General features: G+C 49.0%; 1 non-coding gene across 1 annotated transcript; it reads left to right on the top strand.

Moving 5' to 3' along the window:
* Positions 1-5,530: 5,530 nt before the first annotated feature.
* Positions 5,531-5,637, top strand: LOC131756549 (U6 spliceosomal RNA). Its single transcript, XR_009335707.1, has one exon. It is a non-coding gene; the product is annotated as a U6 spliceosomal RNA (small nuclear RNA).
* Positions 5,638-5,910: the final 273 nt, after the last annotated feature.

The raw sequence follows: 5,910 nt of genomic DNA, 5'->3' as shown, positions 1-5,910 counted from the left end.
CCGGGCCTGTTTCCCACTGATCAAACGATGGGGCTGAATCAGACCAGCGGTTCTCAAACTGTCCCCAGCCTAACCAAGATCAGGCTGTGCCCCTGGCCACCATCACAAGACTGTTCTACAAGAGAGCCCTGGGCTCCAGAAACACCCAGCTGCTTCCCAGCCTGCTGGAAAATGTTGACTTTCTATTTCTCCCTTGGCCAAATTCTGTGGGTAGCATGGCTCCCTGACACGTAGGCCACACAATCAGCTCTCACAACCCACTTCCTCAAGGTGATCCCATGTCGTTCTGCTGTCCATGATAAACAGCTCCAGACTGGGCAGCCCAAACCCAGGGGAAGCCAGTCTGCTGTGGATCTGGAAAGTTCCCCAGAGGCAGATAGATGGCAGCTGCTTCTCTGGCCCAGGCTGAGGCCAAGCCACAAGCTGGGAGGACAACTCAAGCCCAGGCCTCCGACCAGTGATGCAAATTGGCCCCGCAGAGCCTAGCCAGGTCAGAGGGGGCCTGAGGAGCTGGAACTCCAAGTGACAGCTGAGTGGGGAGACAGCCTTCATCATCCGACTAAGTCACTAAGAGGTTTCTGAAACAGGTGGCTCGAATTTCCTTGGAAACCCAGAATAATCCCCCATTCGAAGTGTTCGTGAATCTTGTTGTCACCACCTAGTATTAATGGGCAGGCACCGCAGAAGGAAAACGGAGTTTTCAGCTGCATTTTTGTACTCTGACTTGCCTGACAAGCTCAATAAAAGCTTAAACAAATATTAAAAAAACACACAGAAAGTCAGGCTGGTTTAAATTAACTTCCCAAGCACTTCACCTACTGTAAGAAGAAATTATAATAAAATGTCAGAGCAAAAATAAACCGCGCGTGGAAATAAAAATAAAACATAAAATGCCCTCTTACAACCCACTGCTCAGTACGATTTAGTTCCTAACAACGTATCATTGTACATGAAATTTTCATAGTCCTAAAGCGTATTTGGGCATTAGGAATGTTGACTCTGAAAAATTCATCTTTTACACATTAGGAAATCATCCCTTTTCCTGAAGTCTTATTGATATAAACCATTAAAAAAAAAGTCTCTGTTAACTCTGAAATCATAATTCTCCCCCAAAGAATATGTTGCTGGACAATATGACCCCCAATTCTATTTCTCTTAGGTTTTCGCATCCTCAGTCTGCAGCTGGGGCTCCGCAAACACCCTTTTCCTCAGTGCTGGAGAAGGAAGGAGTTGGAGGTGTTGATATGACAGGCTCAACTCCGGCCATCCCGGAGGCTCACCCAGCGTGGAGGTTTTTTTTTGGTTTTGTTTCTGTTTTGCGGTACGCGGGCCTCTCACTGTTGTGGCCTCTCCCGTTGCGGAGCACAGGCTCCGGACGCGCAGGCTCAGCGGCCATGGCTCACGGGCCCAGCTGCTCCGCGGCATGTGGGATCTTTGTGGACCAGGGCACGTACCCGCGTCCCCTGCATCAGCAGGCGGACTCTCAACCACTCCTGCGCCACCAGGGAAGCCCCAGCGTGGAGTTTTAAACGAGAAAGATACTTCGTAATCCTTGGGTGCCCAGGCTATGGCCTGTCACATCCTCCAACCTCAGTGCTTACAGTGAGCCGGATATACTAAGAGATTAAAGAGCGGGGGTGTTTGGTGCTCTGTTTGCAGGGTGAAATAAAAAGAAAGAAAGAAGGCAGGAGAAGGAGAGAGGAAGGAAGGAGGAAAGGGAGGAAGGAGAGAGCCAGGGGATGAAAGTGGGGGGAGGGGAGGGGGAAGGGAGGAAAGAAGAAAGGCAGGCAAGTGAGCATCTCCTGCTCAGTTAGTTCATCTTGTAAAAATTCTCTCACGAGCTGGTTACTCCCTCTCGGTTTGTTCAGCCAAGCTGATAGACCCTCACTTTCCCACCAGAGACAGTGCAGGTGTTGAGAATGACCTTGTGGGCCTACATACCCCTCCTTCCCCCACCAGGTTTCTGTCACACCGCAAAGGTGATTTTCTGGGAAAGGGTTTTCCTGGCAGGGCCTGGGTGGAGCAGCCTGGTACAGCCCTCGTTATCTGGCTCCCAGCAAGACTTTCCAGGGGGCCCATGCAAGCCTCGCCTTCCTCCGGGGTCTGCGGACAACTCCCACGGAGCGCTCCTCCATCAGGGAGTGGAGCCAGAGAAAGAGCCCAGGACGGCAATGGAGAGGAAGCAGGCAGCCACGGGACATACTTAAGTATATACACGTGTATGCCCATAAGTAGCATCTCCATATGTAGACAACCGTACAGATGCACGTACAGCTTTCCTGGTGAGTCAGTTATGACCTTCCCAAGAGACTGGGAGTTGACCCACCAACTGGCAGGGTGTGGACAGCCATGCTAGGGATGTCAGGCCTGGCTGTCCCTCCAAGAGTGGACTGGTGGCAGTGGAGGGACACACAGAGACACACACACACACACACACACACAGAGCATGATCAGGTCCTGTCCAGAGGGCGAACACAGACTAAAAAATGCAACTATTTCTCTAATCTGCTTGTGCTGAGTGTGCCAGAAGCAAATACCAGCAGGCCTGGAAAAAATGTTTCTGTTCCTTTGCTCGGCTCTGAGCCATCCGCCCTAAAGTGGAAGGAAAAAGAAGAGGAACAGATTCCGGGGCTGTTTTATCAGGCTCACTGGACCCTCTGCCCCCTTCACCTCTGGGAGGGAAGGACGGGGGACTATTTGGAGCCCCCCATATGGAGAACCTCAAACGGCCCCTTCAGTTTCCCACAAACAAGCTTCAGAAGCGGAAACTGGCCCTGGCTCCCTAGGGCAGAAACTGAGAGCTCAACTCTGAAACACTTCCTTTGCTTGGTAACAATGCACGGAGGAATTTCCACAAATCCCCTTAGCTGTCATGACTTCCGCTCCTCAACTTGGGAAAAGACAGCCTGGGACATTCCAGCCCCCACCCCTACCCTGGTTAATCTGTTTGGCTCCTAGATGGGGCTTGGAGAACGACATACATTCCCCTTCCCTATTTTCCCTCCTAGAGACGAGAAACATCCAAGTCTGACCAGGCTGTGGGAAGAGGCCTGGCCAGGCCAGCGGCATCACCAAGAGGCTGTTCTCTGGCTTCGGAGAAAGTGGGAGTTTAAAGGGAGGGATTGGGAGGACCCAGGCCATAGAGCCAACCAGCCTGTGTCTGTCTGGGCCCCACCACTTCCTAGCTGCGTCACGCTGGGGGATTACTCGAGCTCCTGTCTCACTAGGTGGTCATGGGGGGTGCGCCATGATGTAGCTTTATAAAGCATTCAGCACAGCTGGCACATGGCAGGAATTTGATAAATGTGATCTGCGGCAGCCAACCCAAAGGTCTGCTACCTTGAGACTCCCCTGCCTCACAATGGCAGAAATTCTGTGCCCCCCAGTCCCTGTGAGTGTCCCCCAATCCCACGTGCACAGACTGCAGTCACCACGTGGGGTCCACTCAGCTCTTCTGCTCCAGATCACAAAACCCGTTGGGACTCAGCTCGGTGCTCTGTGGCAACCTAGATGGGTGAGATGGGGAGGTGTGGTGGGAGGGAGATCCAAGAGGGAGGGGATATATGTATACATATAGCTGATTCACTTCGTTGTACAGCAGAAGCTAACACAACATTGTAAAGCAACTATACCCCAATTTAAAAAAAAACAAAACAACCCTTGGGAAAAAATGCCCCCAATCCATGTGGATATCCGTGTCTGCAGTGCTTCCCACAGGTGCTCCTGGAGCTTGCCACCCGTCTGAGGGCCCAGGTGGAGTGTTGGGTTCTGCGCAGAGGCCAGGAGATCCCTGCCAAGCTCTGGACCTCACTCGACCACCAGGTCACCAGAGCAGCTGTGCTCATGTCCAGAACTGCACAGAGTCTCTGGTCTAACCTCAGCTCCTAGTTTCCAAAGTATGCTGGGAGGAATCATCTACCTTAGAGGAACCTCAGCTTCTTCATCTGGAAAATAGGAGGGGGATACGGACTGAATTGTGTTTCCCCCAAAATTCATATATCAAAGTCCTAAACCCCCAAGGTATTTGGAGATAGGACCTATAAGGAGGTAATAAAGGTTAAATGAGTAGGGTGGGGCCCTACTCCAGTAGCATTAGTGTCCTTCTAAGAAGAAGAGACATCAGAGCTTGCTCTCTTTCTGTGTGTACAGAGAAGAGACCATGTGAGGACATAGCAAGAAGGCAGCTGTCTGCAAGCCAGAAAAAGAGGTCTCAGCAGAAAACAACCCTGGTGACCTTGATCTTGGACTTCCAGCCTCCAGAACTGGGAGAAAATAAAGTTCTGTTGTTTAAGCCACCCAGCCTATGGTATGTGTTTACGGCAGCCTGAACAGACTGATACAAAAGTGGTGAATAGAATCAGTGCTCTGTGGACTAAGGGGTACATTGGAGGTGCCACAGAGGCTGGGAGCCATGGGAGGCAGGGCAGAGGGAGGCTGGGGAGATGGGGCGCCAGATCCTTCATACCTCACTCCATTGGAACCAGCACCTATTTTAGCTGTTTTTTTAGTTCAGGTTTAAGCATCTTTTTTTTTTTTTTTAAATGTTTCCTTGGTGAACAGTTTTTTGAAACCCCACAACGGAAGGATTGCTGAAAGCCCATGCTTGCTATCCTAATAGTATCTATTACCTGCACTGAAGCATTATGAAGTCTCAGGACTCAAGGACCTGACCAGCTTGAAGGGTCCATGGCTTGGGAGCCATTTTGGTTGCCAACACTGACGGTGCCTTTACCATGTATCCCAGCGACCTTCCATTGTTTACATTTATTAACCCATTCAATCCTCCCCAACACCCTATGAGGAATGCTGATCGTCACCATTTTACGAATGAGAAAACTATGGTTCAGATAGGTTAAGCCACTTGCTCAGGGCCACACAGAGTGATCTGTTTGATTCCAAAGCCCATGACTATCCTCACTATCTTAGAAGAAAGGAGAAGAAGTCACAGGACAGTCATTTGGTCAGCAAGTATCACCGCAAACTCACTGCAGCTGAGACCTGCCATACAGACTGAGGAATCTGCCCCTAAAATCTCAGGACCTGGGCTTCCCTGGTGGCGCAGTGGTTGAGAATCCGCCTGCTGATGCAGGGGACACGGGTTCGTGCCCCGGTCTGGGAAGATCCCACATGCCGCGGAGCAGCTGGGCCCGTGAGCCATGGCCACTGAGCCTGTGCGTCCGGAGCCTGTGCTCCGCAATAGGAGAGGCCACAACAGTGAGAGGCCAGCGTACCACAAAAAAAAAAAAAAAAAAAAAAAAATCTCAGGACCTAAGTCAATGGGCTGTTTCCTAATTCTCCTCAGAATCCTATGTACCTCACAAACCGGCATTCAGCTATGCTGCTCCAACTAATTTTTGCATTTGCTGCTACATATTTGGATTTGAGCCTCTGAAACACTGAGGTGAATTTATGTAAAATGGGCAAATGATCATTTTGAATTTTGTAAGTGTTACTTAATGTTTTCTCACTGGACCTGCAGAACTTAACAATGTCTCATTAAAGAGTCCAGACATTCAAGAAAGGAGGAGTAGTGCTTGCTTCGGCAGCACATATACTAAAATTGGAACGATGCAGAGAAGATTAGCATGGCCCCTGCACAAGGATGACACACAAATTCGTGAAGTGTTCCATAATTTTTAAATTATTGAATGTGGAAGAGAAAATCAAGCTTAGTAGTTGAAAATTATTTTTAGAGCTTTAGATGGCCATCATGCAGCAAATGTCAGTCATTTTTATTGTTTATATGTGCCTTCAAAATTTTATTTACAACTTCCTTAATTATCTTTATGCCCATTATTTGATTCATTTTTAAACTTAAGAATATTTTATATTTGTTGATTTAACTTTGTCCTGACAAATTATGTGTATATTTGTATATATTTATGTAATAGCATATAATACAATAGAAAA

The sequence above is a fragment of the Kogia breviceps genome, chromosome 4, assembly GCF_026419965.1.
Source record: "Kogia breviceps isolate mKogBre1 chromosome 4, mKogBre1 haplotype 1, whole genome shotgun sequence".
NCBI classification, from domain to species: domain Eukaryota; kingdom Metazoa; phylum Chordata; class Mammalia; order Artiodactyla; family Physeteridae; genus Kogia; species Kogia breviceps.
The sequence above is the reverse complement of the archived record's forward strand: the minus strand, read 5'-3'. Positions and strand labels throughout refer to the sequence as shown.